General features: G+C 41.7%; 1 long non-coding RNA gene across 1 annotated transcript; it reads right to left on the bottom strand.

Annotated features, from left to right (window-relative positions):
• Positions 1–7,955: 7,955 nt before the first annotated feature.
• On the bottom strand, positions 7,956–10,609 carry LOC131558268 (uncharacterized). The gene is made up of 3 exons (XR_009274794.1): positions 10,569–10,609; positions 9,212–9,324; positions 7,956–8,851 (listed from the first exon to the last, which is right to left on the bottom strand). It is a non-coding gene; the product is annotated as an uncharacterized LOC131558268 (long non-coding RNA).
• Between the last annotated feature and the right edge of the window lie 4,755 nt (positions 10,610–15,364).

The raw sequence follows: 15,364 nt of genomic DNA, 5'->3' as shown, positions 1-15,364 counted from the left end.
AGCTGCAGTGATTCTTTTGTATTCAGTTCAATAATAAAGGTAGGTATTTCTTATAGTTGAGCCAAGAATAGAAACTCTGTAGCAACACCGTTTGAAATGCTTCTGTTTAGAAATGAATAAAACCAATTTGCAGTTGAAATCCATTTTATATTCAAGAATCTGCCAACTGGTGATGAACTAGATACTTGTATGAAGTTTTTTCATCCTTTTTTCTTATAATTCTATACTTGTTTTTAAACAGAAGGTCTTTCACCATGATGTAAAATAGTTTGCCAAAGCCTGTTAAGTCAGTATAATTTACATTATCACCTAAATTTCTAATCTCTTGCAGTATTTGTGTGACAAAACCTATTTTATATAATTCTTACTGAATGAGTTTAATTATGCTACCATCCTCATGGCAAATGGCATCCCTATCAGCCTTCCATCATTTTGTGAGCAATCAATACCAGTCTATCCCTTTAGGTCATCCCTTTTAACCTTCTTAATACCTAATTAGCTTTTTGCCATTTTTTTTCTTCTTTCCACATTATGCAATATTTCTTAAAATCAATGTTAATCTTCTCCTAGACTTTCTTGTTTTTTGAAGAAACTCAAGGACAAGGCTGTCCTAGCTCCTGTGAGGTGCTGAGGCTGTCTCAACTATTCACACATCCTATTCTCAGATGCTGGGAGGCTGTTTGAGCTAAAGTTGTATTACACCTGGATATGTACAATGGGGAAAGGTATTTCAGATGAAACTTTATACTTGCTTGACTGTAATTTGGAGAAACGGGTTAGACTGAAACCTCTAAAATCTTAGAATGCTCTTGGTGAGACCTTGCACGTTTGCCTCTCATGTTGATGGCATGTGGTCAGCCAGACAGAAGGACAAAGCAGCATCAAAGGCAGCATGTGCTAAGTCCCTGAGCATGGCCCCAAGCTGGGAAACAAGAACTGTCCCATATCCCAGCTCACTCTGCCATGCCTGTTCTCTGAGACTTTGTGTCCCTTGCAGGTAACAAACCTGCTGCTTCCTTTTCTGAAAAACAAAGGGTGGCATCTGTGCTCGTTTGTTACATATCAAATAGTTGAGATTTTTATAAATAATTTTACAATTTTGCAAACAGTTTTACAGTTTAAAAATAGTAAAATTGTATATCTACCTCTTTCCCTACCTCAGCTGTGGTAGGGAAATAGGGAAAACATGCAGTCACTAAATGTGTGTGCATGCTTGGGGGACCTGGCTTAGGATTGTCTTTTACAACAAAGGCGTGAAGACAGTAGGGGAGAGGAATTTGCTTTACTTTGAGTTTTAATAAACTTTTTGATACTTTGCAGCCTTGAATTTGGTTTGACCTGCTGCAGCAAGGACCTTTGGTGAGTTAAGGTATACTTACTGTCACTTGCAATTTGAGATTGATAGGAAGATGACACTAAAAAGACAGGTAGCTGATGGCCCTATTAGACTCAAGTATCAGAAAGGATATGTTAATATGTAAAGTCCAAACATGTACAGCATGAAGTCAGCGCATGGCAGAAATCTACAATGATTTTCCAGTTTTCTTACTGTTTTTATGAGCCATACATATACACATGCATATACATGTTTCTTAATCTCCTCTGGCCTGAGGAACTGGACTTGGTGACTTGTTAAAACCACAAACAAGAAAGTTTGTTAAGTAAAACAAATCCATTTTAGTCATAAGTATCTGAATTGATCATAGCATCATTTATTGCACATGGCAGAAAGTATGATTGACCAGATAAAGATTGCATGCTATGCTTTGGACTTCAGAATGTGCACAAACTGTTGGTTTTACAATGCCCAGGATTTAAATGTTCTTCAAACATCCTGTGTTCCCGAAGCACATGGGACTAAATTAGTATTTTAGTAAACTGATCCCCTTGAGGACAACAGAAAAAAAAGCCTTAGGCTGGTTGGCCAAGTTCCTATTGATTTCCAGCTGGCAAGTTGATATCATCTCCTTCTTCCCGCTTACATAATGCAGTCATTAAAAAATAATGTATTGCTTTCTGGTTTATGATTGCATTTGATTTCTCTGAGAGTCTGTTGTAGCAAATGTGTGCAATATCAGCCTTTGTGACAGTAAAAAAAATTATCAAATTTTCTATGTATAAAATTGGATATAATTTCATCTTTTACTTCACTACATCACTAATCCTGCCCATATCTTTGAAGGAAATATGAGATCCTTTTCATACTTTGAGGGCAATAGTATGCAAAGCTATCACTGTTGCATACTATTTCAACTTATTTTATTATACTCTAGTCTTCCACAGCCCATTTTGTATCAGCTCTGGAACTGTGTGTGTCATCTGGCTTGGGAATATATTTGCTGTGACTACACTTGCCATGGGGTTTGCCAAGCTAAACAGAAACTGGCAAAAGCCTTCTCCATCCTGTGTCCAAAACAAACAGCCTGCTGTGGTAAGCACTTAGTCATGTCATTGTTTAGAGGCTTATTTTGATTACAAATCTCATTGGGTGGGCTTTCACTCCAGTAGTCTATTTTCTCAGAAAGACCCTTGAACAGATTTCTCTGTCCATACAGCTGTAAACTAGTTTATGGTCTGACCGACCTTAAAAAGAGTGAAATTGGAGGCAGCCACATCTAACTTGATTCTAGTCCCACATACTTCATAATGTGCAGCTGCAGAACTGGGTCTGTGCTTTGGCATGGAACATTTTCCATAGCATTTTATTAATGTAGTAGAATATATAGGTGAACTTGTGTGTTCAACTGATTGTCACCTGCAACTAACTGGTACTTACTGCTGCTGACAATATCTTCTCAGTGTACCAAAATCCAAAAGCAGGGTAAAAGTTTGCTCTTCCTAATGTGGGATTTGGTTATTATATAGGCTTTTTTCAGTTGCTAAAACTTTGTCACCTCTTTCTATGTAAGATGCTACAGTGTACCTGCTGGCCTCTTGCTGCCACTCCAGAGAAGTGAATGTCTCCCTGTGGCCAGTGGTGATCTCCCACTTGGACAGGACAAACATTCCTAGACACCCTCTACAGTTGGATAACTGGACCGAGTTCTTGGTCCAGTTATCAAACATTCTGCCCAATAGCTGTTTAACCTTGAAAGTTTCTAAATGTCTTCGGAGATTTACTTCAACTTGGTCTGCAATGCTGCCTCCCTACCAAATCTTCAGTAGATCCCAAAAGTGGGCAGAAGAACATGCAAAATCCCTTGAAATGAGCCTGCGTGGCTCACTGTCAAAACAGTGTCCTTCCCTGTTGTTATCTTATTGCAAAAGTCCCATACCTTCTTGGTGATGTGTCATGGACAGCTCCTTACAGCACTGACTCTTTCTTTTTCACAGCACAACCAACAAACCTCATCTCTCTCCTCACCCAGCTACCCCACTCTTTTGTAGCACTCGTCTTATTGGACACAGCTGTGGCCTATTAAGGGCAGGCCTGTTCCTAATCTTTGGTGATTGGTACAGCTGCAGCTCCTCAGGGGTGAGACTGCCTTCTGCACTATCTTTATTTTCTCACATTCTATCCCCCCACACCTCCCTAGCAGTAATTATATGTAAAGTGTTTCTAATGGACCTCTTATACCTGTAGCACTCACCCAGGAGGCAGAGACATGCATGGGGTGCTCTCTTCCAGCTGAGGGACTTGAGGTTCACAGCCCCTCTGGTGTAGCAAGGCGCTGTAGCCATGGGGCAGTTTGAAATCTCCAGGTGAAACCAGGCAGGTGTGGCTCAGCAGCCTCACAAGGATTTAGCTGTGAGAAGCAGGATGCAGTGCAATGGGGAGAGCAGGGTTCTCACTGAGTGACTAATCTCAAGTTATAAAAGGAGTTCAGGTACCTGACTCTGAATTTCATTCTGGAAGTCAGCCTAAAAGTTAGGTGTTGGCACCTTTAAATCTTTCACTAGATCTAACCCAAAAAGGTAGGAAAAAAAAAAAAATCTGAACTGTTCTTCTATACTTCTAATGATTTCATACGTATCTTTGCAATTGTGCACCCTGTAATGTTGATGGGTAAATGTCAGTGCTGACAGCTCTTGTGATTTGGGCCATAACTCTTGTGAAATATGGGACCATTTGTAAAGACCTGGAAGGTGGATGAAAACCAGGATGCACTAAGTTTCCATTAAAAAAATAAAATAAAAATAATTTTTTCTTTAGTTGGTATAAAAACCTTGAGAATTTGTCTTCAGTGAAAAGCTGAGGCCCAGAAGATAAATATGACTCCAAGTGTAATAAATGACCAACGTTCCTAATTTCAGCTAATACAACTCTGAGCCCTGACATGACTTTTTGATTGAATTGTAGCTGCAGAACTGAACCTGGCAGAGTTATAGAACAGCCTGCTGAACATTAGAAGTGGTAAATGGATGGTGTGGGTACCAGACTGATCAGGCTTGAAAACAAGAAATCTCTCAGGTCATTCCAAAATAGATCAATTATTCATTCACCTGGCATTACAGGTCACTTAATCATATATAAACTACTGTCTAGAAAACTTTGAAATGAAGCTTTATTGCAAGCCTAAAAGGCCTGTTAACTTTTTTAACTCTAAGAGAATATTTTAGTGTGATTTTTGCAAGGAGTCAACACCCACAGAAAAGTTTTCTGCTTTCCCCCACACTATTTTACATCATTTTCATGTAAAGTTTTTTTTCTACTGAAGAATTATTGTGTTACATGGCACACACAGGCACTGGTGATATCAAATACAATGCATCAAGATGTAGTAATCTTATTACTACCAAGTATATCCTCAATAGCTGCTGATGACTGCATAATTTTAAATGTTTAAAAAAATTGTTCAACCCTTCTAGTCTTTATGTAAGCAAGTAGTACCAGCTGATTAAAACATGTTCTTTTAGCAAAGCCGTTTTTCCAAGTAGGGTTGTTAATGGATGCAAATGTAATAACCTGGGGCTTATTTTAAGTTTTTAATAAGTTGCATGTGTTCTAAATACTCATTTAAGGCAGTGCTATTTTGAAGGGGTGATTGTTAAGAAAAAAATCTTTAAGCAAACATCAAATGAGAGGAAGAAATCTGAATGTCTCTATTAGTTGTTCATTTAAAACTCAAAATTAAAATTGGCTCCACTGAGAAAGAGCTTTAAAAATTAGCTACATTAGCCAAATTAACTTCTCTAGAGATTTTAAATTTAATTGTGAAAGAATATTTTAAACTGGAAAATACCAGATTAAATTACATTTTTTTTTTTAGCAAATGTGTATATGTTTTAGTCTTAACTTCCTTTCAGTCAATTAAACTCTTTTCATGGCTGATGTGACAGCTTTATATATTTCAGTTCAGAAGCAGAAGCATTTCAGAATCCCAGTAAGTGTGCTTGAGTCAAACGTTCCTCCACAAGGCTGCAGTTATGAGTGTTGAGCATTAAAATCCTTTTTATCCAATGGCTAGTTCATGGGACACAGCTGTATTGTACTGAGAAACCTGGGCCCAAATGGAGCCCCTTCTGGAAATCTTCTAAAGAATATGGATGTGTTGTACACCAGCACAAGCTTGCTTCAATTTCAGACTCCTCTCTGGAAGGTGTTGTGCAAGATTTTCATGATTGTCATGGCCCCTGTGGGCTTGCAGGAAGAAAAACTTGTGTGCTGAATCAGGGAAAATCCTGTTTTCAATTAAGTTTTGTGCTGGTATTTCCTTTCCCCAGAGTATGTGAGGTTGCAGAGCTCCTCTATTTCAGCTGTGTGAGCACCAATATATCTGTGCTGACAGTGATCTGGATCGGGCAGAGGCTGGATTTAGGTGGACGTGGTCAGATGAGATGCCCACACTGGCACAGACCTTTATGGCAGTGTAACCAGAGCCCACACAGCCCCCCTGTGCTCTGGCAGCCCCAATACCTGCTGAGACCCCCTTGCTGGGCTGTGCTCCTGCACTGAGGGGCTGCGTGTGCCCCAGGCATGGCCCTGGCTGCTGCTGTGAGACTCTGCTTTCCTCCTCCTTCCCAGGCTCCTGGAGGAGAGGCAGCCCTGTCACATGAGGAGGCAGAGAAAGCAAGGCTCAGAGCAGGAGCAGCTGAGCTGTCTGTTCTGAGGTTGTGGAGGGGACACTGAGGGCAGTGAGGTCTAGGCTAAAGCTAGTGCCCCCCTTGTCAGTCTGCTGAGGCTCCCTCTGTCACCAATGGAGAGAGATGTGACATCTGTAAGTCCATCTACCACCTTTGTTTAAGTCACCTGTTTGAGGATGAAATGAGTTACAGTTTATATGCCTAATCCAATGGGGCATTTGAATCTTGGCTCCTGGACTTCCTGGAGGATCACTGTCAAGCTCCAAAGCTTGTCACAGATCATGGTGCACTCTTCAGCTTAGTGATAAATACATTTAGCATCTCATGACCTGCAAAGCCCAGCCTGAAAACAACTGGTGTAACCAACACATGCTAGTTAGATGTAGTGAAACCAGTTATTTTGTAATATGGACAAGCTCATTCAATGTGTGCTAAAGCTGCTGGAGTTTATTTTTGCACATTGCTTCATGTGTCTGAAATTTCAAACAAGAGTCTGTGCTAAGGTTTTAAAAGTTCCTAAGTAATAAAGATACATTAGCATGCTTAACATATTTTAATCCAATCTCACTGCATTTTAAAATTAACATGAAGCATTGCATGTTGCAGTACTAATTTTGTAACAGTGTAACTTCAGATTTTAGTGAGTACAGTTTACACTTATGTTGGAATACAGTACAGCTGCAGGAAATAAAAGCAATTTTAAAGTTTTTGACTCATATATCCATTGAAATAATATGAGTAATAGTGATGTTGATCAACAAACTAGTATTTTTATACCACTGTGTACTGTTGACATGATTTTTTCCCCTGATTTTAGGAAATAGAAGTGGAAGAAGTGATTTTCTGACATTTCTTCTATGAGGTCTCATTCAACACTTGGCCTATGTTTATTTATCTTACAAACAAATTAGTAATATTTTAAAACATCCTTTTTTCCCCCTGATTTAGAATGAGTACAAGATTTTAAATTAAATTTTCTGTGAAGCAAAAATAATCAAAAGAGATGTTAGGTACACCTCAATGCATAATCATTACAGGATAAAATATCTCTCCTGGCCTGAAACTGATTTAAATCTTCATTATTTTCTCAATTTTTATGCAGCATTCCCGCAACTGAAGGGAACTGGGGCATTATCACAGCCTCCAAAGCTGCTTGAGCAAAAGACAGAATATCAGCCCCAGCTGGCACAGCTGTTTGGGCCCTTTCTTGAACACACTCTCTGCCCCAGGAAACTGCAGAAGAGAGGGAGACAAGGTGTGTAGAACAGGCAGTTTAGCACAAGAGGAGCAGACCCATGGCGTGGGCACTGGGCCCTGTGTCCACACTGTCCTTGCTCCAGGGTGGCTCCTGGGACCAGCACTGCTCTGGTGGTGAGGTCTGGCTGCCCAGCGGAGCTGGGGCACAGCTCCTGTCCTGGCTCCATCGAGGGGCTGATCCTGCTGGTTTGGCCCAGGACAGCCCTGTGCTGCAATCCCAGTGGTGAGCAGGGGTGGAAAAGAGGCATCAGAATATCAGTCCTAAGCTAAGATGCAAACATGGACATGTGCAATGAATGCCATCCTGGAGCATGTTTGAAATTAGGGCAGATTCTTGATGTCAAGGAGTGCTGGTTTCAATCACTGGGTGCAAGGAGTCAGGAAAAGGATGCCTTCATGCGCTTCTGTCATGGCAAATGAACAGCACAGCTGCAGGGTTGGAGCTCCCATCAGTTTCTCCTCTTAAATAACTCCAGCCCTTTATTTTTCAAATTTCCTTTTTGAAAGTGTTGAATACAAACTAAAAAATCAAAACAAACAACCCAAACCAACAAAACCAACAACAAAGCAATGTAATAATGAAGAAGAAATCTTTTTTGTCTGGTCTTCAGTTATTTATTTTATGTTTATTTCATTCATTGTTTATTTCATCTTCCTTCAAATGTTCAAGCATTTCTAATTTAGTCTGCCAAATAAGATTTAGACTATGGACTTTCCAACTGGATCATCCTCAGTTTAAATACAGAGATACTATGTTGCATGAAGAATGTTTTATTTCTTGAAAGCTTTTAGCTGGGTACTTGAATAAATTCTTCTACTGAGGGAAAGGGTTTCAGTTTGAGCTCAAGTGCTTTTTCCTCAATTTTACCTGTTTTACAGGGCAATGGGCACATATATTTTTGTAGTAACACTTTTTTTACCAGGCACTGATGATGTTTCTGCAGCAGAAGAGCATTAACATTGAGAGTTAATATGGACAGGAAACACAAGGCAATATGGGAGAAGCAGCTAGAGACATTAATAAATTCACCTTTTTTGGTCAAGTCTTCCGAGTATAGTTGATGTAGTAGTTGTATTTCACACTCAAACAGCTCTATGCCATTCCTGAGTTGCCCAACAAGACCAATGAGATAGCATTTAAGAACTGAAAGTGCTTCTGCTGTAGAAGCATCATCAGTGTCTGCTAAAATATTCACCTAATTATACCATTAGTGGTTACCTGTCTTCAGGTCAGAGTTAAGCAATGAAGCACAGGAAAATAAATCATTAACCTTATTACCAATGACATGACTAAATGGCTTTTAGATGTCCTAGGTTATTTTTTTTTAATACAAGAAAATGCCACTATCATAAGAGTACATTACAACTGGTCTGTCTTGATTGAATGACTACCACTCATTGTTTTGCACTTTACTTACAGTTTAAACAATGAAGGGTTTTATTAAGATGACCTGATCATTGACAAATTAATGTAATTCCCAAACTAGAGATGCAGAGCAGAACTCTGGATGAATGTTGTGTCACTGTACACTTAATCTTCCTCACAACAACACCGATAGTTGCGCAGAACCTACAGCAAACACAGTTACACACAAGCTTTCTGATCCTCCAATCTATTTAAAAAGTTCTACCTTCACTTATAAACACAAGATTGGATTGTGTACATTATTTACAGCTGGTAACTATTAAATGAAGTGTGAAACATGCCATGCACCATGTTAGCTTTTAATTAGTTACAAGGTGTAGCTCTCTTAGAACCTCAGTGCAGTCTTTCAGCCCTGGCCCTCAGGGCACTCCTGGGGCAGTTTCCAAGACTGTAACCTCAATCTGGCATGGGATATATTTATTTTAACAAGTCATATGGCCAGTAGGTCTATAGAGCAAAATATTTGGTGCTGATGAGTTGGTGGTCACATCACATGTGGCTCACCTCAGATTAGGTTCAGCTTGGTCTGCCAGTGATTGTAATGCTTTGGGTGCAGTCCTGGAGCACAGCTTCAGTTTCTGTTCTTCCTTGAGAAGTCCATGAGCCCTTAGACTGCTCTGTTACATTAACCAAAGCACATCAAAAGAAGGGACAACTACAAGGTTTACTTCAAAAGTGTGCTCATGATGGGGAGTTTATGTTAACATAAACTCCCCCCACAAAGTACCGCAGGGGTGTAAAAAGTCATCATGAGTGAATCTTGATCAGTAGTGTAACTACATCTTGTTCATGTAAAGGTCAGCAAAAAACTGAACCCTGACTTTTTTTTTTCACAGGCAATCAATTTAAATGATTGCTTAATTTTGTACCAATTAAGTTTTAGGAAAAAAAAAAAAAGCTGAATTGTTTCCTTATGAATATATGACTTCTTAATAAATACAATTTTTTGGGAAGTATTTCCCATTTTCAAGTACTTGGCATAGAGGTGATTGACTTCTTAGGACCATTTTGATTATTTGTCAGCAACTCACTGTGGGAAGGGTGGGGGAAGGACTCATTAATGCTGGAGCATGAGCTACCACCAGAACAGGCACCATGAGAACCTAGTCATGAGCTGGTGGTGTGTGCTCTCAGAGCCTGAGCTGCTGTGTGTCTGTCTGCACCTCCCCATGCTCCAGTGGTGGATGTGCCTCACCTGGCTTTGATCATCTACACTGCAGACATTTACATCTGAGTCAGTTGTTTAGACTCTTTTTATAGTTCATGTGGAGAAAAATACACTTCTGAGGCATGATTTACATGTTTTATTTAGATGTCTATGCTAATACCAGGTGACTCACTGCCTAGAAAGGAGCTATTTCTCTTAATTTCCATGTTTTTCTTTTACACAGGAAGCCTAGGGGAATGTTTTAAATACAGGAGTTTCCATCTTAGATGTTCAAGCATCTCTCTTGAAGACCTGTGCATTTTGCCCAAGAAAAGTCACCTCTGAGAACCCAAAAATGTATTTACATTATTCTTACAGAACAGTTCCAAGAGGAATTATGCTAAAAGGGCACTCACACTCTTCTTCTGATGGATCTGGTCACACAGAGTGACACCATAATGTACCCAACATCAACCTTGTGAACTTACATATCCACTCAGAGAATAACTTCAGGCCAAGTGCTGGGCTGGGTATCTCTCTGCTGCCTGTGTAGACACTGTATGGGAACTCTGATTTTAAGGGAATTTTCAGAGCCTCATCAAAAATGCTCTCCCTGCTCCCTGGTGCATGAGGGTAGGTCTTGCAACCTTTAAACTTACAATCACATTTCAAAAAAGTATTTTTTGTTGTCATCATATTGCAAATGTCCCATACCTTCTCAGTGATTCTCATAGGCAGCTCCTTACAGCACCAACTCCTTCTTTACAGCACAACCAACAAACTCCAGCTCTCTTCTCACCCAGCTACCCCACTCTTTTGTAGCACTCGTCTTATTGGACACAGCTGTGGCCTATTAAGGGCAGGCCTGTTCCTAATCTTTGGTGATTGGTACAGCTGCAACTCCTCAGGGGTGAGACTGCCTTCTGCACTATCTTTATTTTCTTACATTCTATCCCTCCACATTTTTTTGCTTCAAGTGAGTGTTCATTCATGATTTTGACAATTCCTAGAGCTACAATTCTGCTGCTTCTGCCACAAGCTGTGAAAAGAAATGGCTGTGCAATATAATGTCTTGAATTCTAGGCAATGGATCAATGGTTTGTTTTCTTGTTGCCTAATAGGCAGTATTAAAAGCAGAATCAAAGTTTAGTTTATAACAAGCTTTGAGTATTTTTTTTTTAATCTAGGGAGTACACAGAGATTTTGTGCACTTAGTTTGCACCAAAAAAACTACAAAAAACATTCTTCTGCCTGATCCTGCTGTCCACAAAAATGATAGGAATACCAGAATTGAAGATTAGCTATTTCCATGCATTGCTAACTGAGAGGATTTTGCCAAAAAGTTGACAAAGTGTCTGGAACAAGGCAGAGCTTGATCAGCTCCACTTGCCTCTTGGCAAATTACATTGTATGCAAATAAATTATTAGGAAGGGTATGTAATTACAATTTTTTTTACAGCTATGTAAAATACCTGTATCCATCTGCTGTCATTTAAGAGGAAAGGTTAGGGTTCACATGTTGAAAAGGTAATGTGCCTTGGCTTTCTGATTTATAAACCTTTTTTGTACTTCACCTCAAAGATTTCAGCATTTCAAAGGCTAGTGAAGTAATCACTATATATAGCTTTTTATCAGTTTTTGTAAAGTGGCTTAGAGTGGTAGGTACTCTTAAACATGATTTCATTTTTCCTTTACTGAAGGACAAATTGAAGGACTAGGGGTTTAGAAGCAGCTGAACTTAGTACCTCTTAGACACTTGATCAATATAAAACCATACTGTCATTATACTAGAGGACATATGCTGGTGGAGACTGTTCCCACCATAATGGTGTAAGAATGGATAACTCCCTTTGGGAGTGTTGTAATTTTTAGATAATTAGCATCAAGTCTCTTTATTTAGCAAATGTTTTGTTTCACAACCCTCTCTGCTGACTTCAGTGTTCTGGCTGGGGTGGGAGAGTATTTTGCCAGCTCATCATCCACTTCTATTTTGGAAACACTGTATTTGATTCATAACTTTACTATATCCTTTACTTAAATGTAGTATGTGTCCACCATTTTGGACTTCTGGGTGTGTCTCCACATTTCAATCACATTGAGAGGCAAATACTGTGCATTAAGAAAATCTGTCAAATTTTATGACATGTTTGGGAGAGATATGTCACTGTCATCCTCTAGATCTGTGTGAAAAAGGAGATGTAAGAGAATATGACACAAGACTTTGACCAGTATATAAATGAGGGCCAAGAGCCCTACTCTGCTCCCACGGCTTTGGCAGCCAGTGGTCAAGGCAATGGTGTGACCCTGGGTGAGGCAGCTGAGGAGAGCTTTGTGAGAAAGCCGTAAGAAATCTCCTTTAGGCTCCCCAAAGTGGTTTTAAGGTCTGGTATTCCTTCTTTGCCCTTCCTGGAGCTGTTTCAGCCATGCCTGTGCCTTGCCAGAATCTAATGAAGATTCTGATCTCCCAGCTTGACTTCCTTGAGGCTTGACCTCAGACTTGCCTTAGCACTGTCACTTGTCCAGCAATCTCTGGGTTATGCTGACTTTGGTTTCTGCCACCAGACCTGCTCTGCTCTGCTTCATAGTTTGGGTTTGGTGGGACTTACTGTCCCTGCTGTTTCAAAAACCCATTTACCAAACAATGCTCATGTGCTACTCCTTCCAGCAGAACAATGGTTTCCAGCTGCTAAAATCTTCTGGAATGCTGGAGTTTGTTGGACAGATTTCAAAATTAGAAACTGAAAATATTCTCATTTTGAAAATATCTTGCCTGGAAACCAGGCTGTCTTTCCTACATGATGGCTATCTTTCTTTTTAAAGTCCAAGCTTTTACATCTCCTGTTCATTGCTGAAATGTTTATTTGAAATAAGCCACAGTTGGGGCCTTCTAAAGCTATATTCTATTAACAAATGGTTGCACATTTTCTTTGGCCTCCAGATAATGCTTTCTTTCATAGTTACTGATGTGAAATGCCTTTTCTCCACCTTTTCTTTTTTCTTCAAATAATAAAGTTTGTAAAAAAATTAGTTTTAAAGAAGTGCACAAAAAGCACCCAAGTTTCTTTTCTTTAATGATTATGTTTCTTGAAAAAATTCAAACACACTTTTTCTGTAGCACCTTGTAACTCAGAATCCAGTAGTGTCCACTATCACTTTAATGGAAGTCAGTGACTTTGTGGTTCTGTATTCTTTAATGGCTATTAAGCAGCAGGCTCTTGCTGAACAGTGATTATTCAAGAGGTTTTATTGCCTTTGTGGGTTTAATTCCTGTGTTTGAATAACTCAGGAAGTCACATTTCTTATGTAAGCAGCAACAAAAACCTCATCCAGAACTCAGAGTGTCTTCACACCATTTCGAATTTAAGAAAAAAATCAGCTTCATTTGAATGTCATTATAAACTGTGCTGGTGATTGTGGTTATAGAAGAGTGCCATTGGAACATGAGTTACTTTGCTGAAATCACTGCTTGGATACACAGAGGCTCAACATCTTCTGTGTAAAAGAGGCACAGAAATTGACTGATGGCTTTGGTTTTGCTTGGCTTTAAAGAGAGGTTTACAGTAAACATTTATTCCAGGCAGTAGTTGAACCTGCAGCCTCCCAGGCCATGTCTCTATGGTCCATTCTAGCATGGCCCTGCCAGGCTGGTAATGTGTCAGATGCTGCCTGGACACTCAGGAGTTCACAAATAAAAAACCATAATTAAAGATCTCCTTTATGACAGCTTGGTCTCCAGAACTGGATTTCTTGCCTTACAAGTTATTTGTGCAGGTAGTAGCTGTCACCAGCCCTGACATTCCTTCTGTGGAAGCTGACATTAGCTACTGTTGGGTTTGAATCAGAATGAATCCTGCTCAGAGAATCATGGACGTGTTTTGCCTCTCTCCTGTGTCATCTGTCCTCACAGAATGGCCATTTTCATGTGAAGCTTCTTATTATCTTCCCTGCCTCACTCCACCCCACCCCTCCCCAATTAATTTTCTCTGTTTGCATTTAGTTAAAACACAGCAAACTTCAGTTATGCATTTATTTATCATATTCCCACCAAAAAGTCATTGTGGTACTCACTGTAAATATATGTAAAAGATACACCCTCAATGCCCTCAGAATAGTGCTATAGAAAAGATGTGGCCAGAAGAAATAGGGAGAGGCATCAGGTTACATTCGGGTTGGTGGCCAAGCTGGAAGCACATTAGAGGTTTCTGTATCCTAGCCTGGCCTCTGCCTGCTTCTCCAGCTGCAAGATTCACACAAGAGTTCAGGCATCATCTGTGCCCTCAGGATTTCACTTGGTTTTGCTTTGCTGAACTTTCTGTTAAGCTGCTGGAGAGGCAAAGTATACATGCAGTTGGAAATTGGTCTATCTAACACTGATGATAACTCATGCATGGCTAATTTTCCATGGGAGTAAAGGAGGATTTCTGTTTTTAAATGGAATTTTGCTCACTGTTGAACATCAGGATATTGAGTCACCTATATGACTATATTCCTGATTTCTGAGATAGATCATTGAAACCACATCTCCTCCATCTTCTGTCATGGATGATCATGGAAGAGTTGGTTGGACATATTTAAGCGCTCTTGGAATTCCTCCTTCCTGCAATGATGTTTTAAGTGAGACAGCCCTGGGCAAAGCAAAGAAAGATGTTGTTCCTTTTAAGGAGGGCAGTTCAGGCTGGCGTGAACGGGAGGATGGAGAAGGTCTGGTCGCTGTCCGGAGCCGGACGCGCGGCCGCGCTGCCCCCGCTCCGAGCCCCGTCCCGCAGCCGAGCCGCGCCGCGGGTGCAGTTGCGGGCAGCGCCCTCGAGGTGGCGCCGTCTGGCCGAGGCTGAGCGGGGCTCCCGGGCGGGCGGAGCGGCCGCGCCGGGGCTGCGCTCCCGCGGCTCCGCGGGCCCGGCGGCGCGGGGCATCCCCGGGCAATGGTGTGTGCTGGGCAGAGCCGCTGGGAGCGGAGCAAACTTCCAGAGCCGTCCGGCGAGGTGCTCCCGGCCGTGGCCCCGGCTCCGCGCTGCCGAAACTTCCCTGGTGTCGGGGGGTAAATGGTAACTCCGCCACCCGGCATCCGAGCTGCGAGCCAAAACCGGGGTCGGGACAAAGAGCGTCGGGAATCTTATCCTGTGTCATCGATCCTGTGGCGGGGGACACGACTCCGCCGCCCGCGGGAGGCGGGATGGGGATGGAAGCTCCGCACCCTGGGGGAGACCGCGTTAAACAGCCCCGGCCCGCGCCGGTGATCCCTCTGTGTCCCTGTCCTCGCTCCGGTGCCACAGCCTCAGCCTTCACCGGCTTCCCCTGCTCAGAGATCCCGCGGCCGCGTCTGCCGGCACCGCGCCCCGGGCGGAGCGGCCGTGCCGGGGAGGGCGGTGCCGAGCGCGGGCGGGCGGGCCCGGAGCCGCAGCCGCGACCGGCTGGGGATTCACGTGGAGCCGCTCCGTGCCGTGCCGTGCCGTGCCGAGCCGCGCCGTGCCGAGCCGAGCCGTGCCGAGCCGCGCCGTGCCGCGCCGTGCTCT

Source organism: Ammospiza caudacuta, chromosome 5 (genome assembly GCF_027887145.1).
Source record: "Ammospiza caudacuta isolate bAmmCau1 chromosome 5, bAmmCau1.pri, whole genome shotgun sequence".
In the NCBI taxonomy this organism is placed as follows: Eukaryota; Metazoa; Chordata; class Aves; order Passeriformes; family Passerellidae; genus Ammospiza; species Ammospiza caudacuta.
This window is presented reverse-complemented; position numbering and strand designations above follow the sequence as displayed.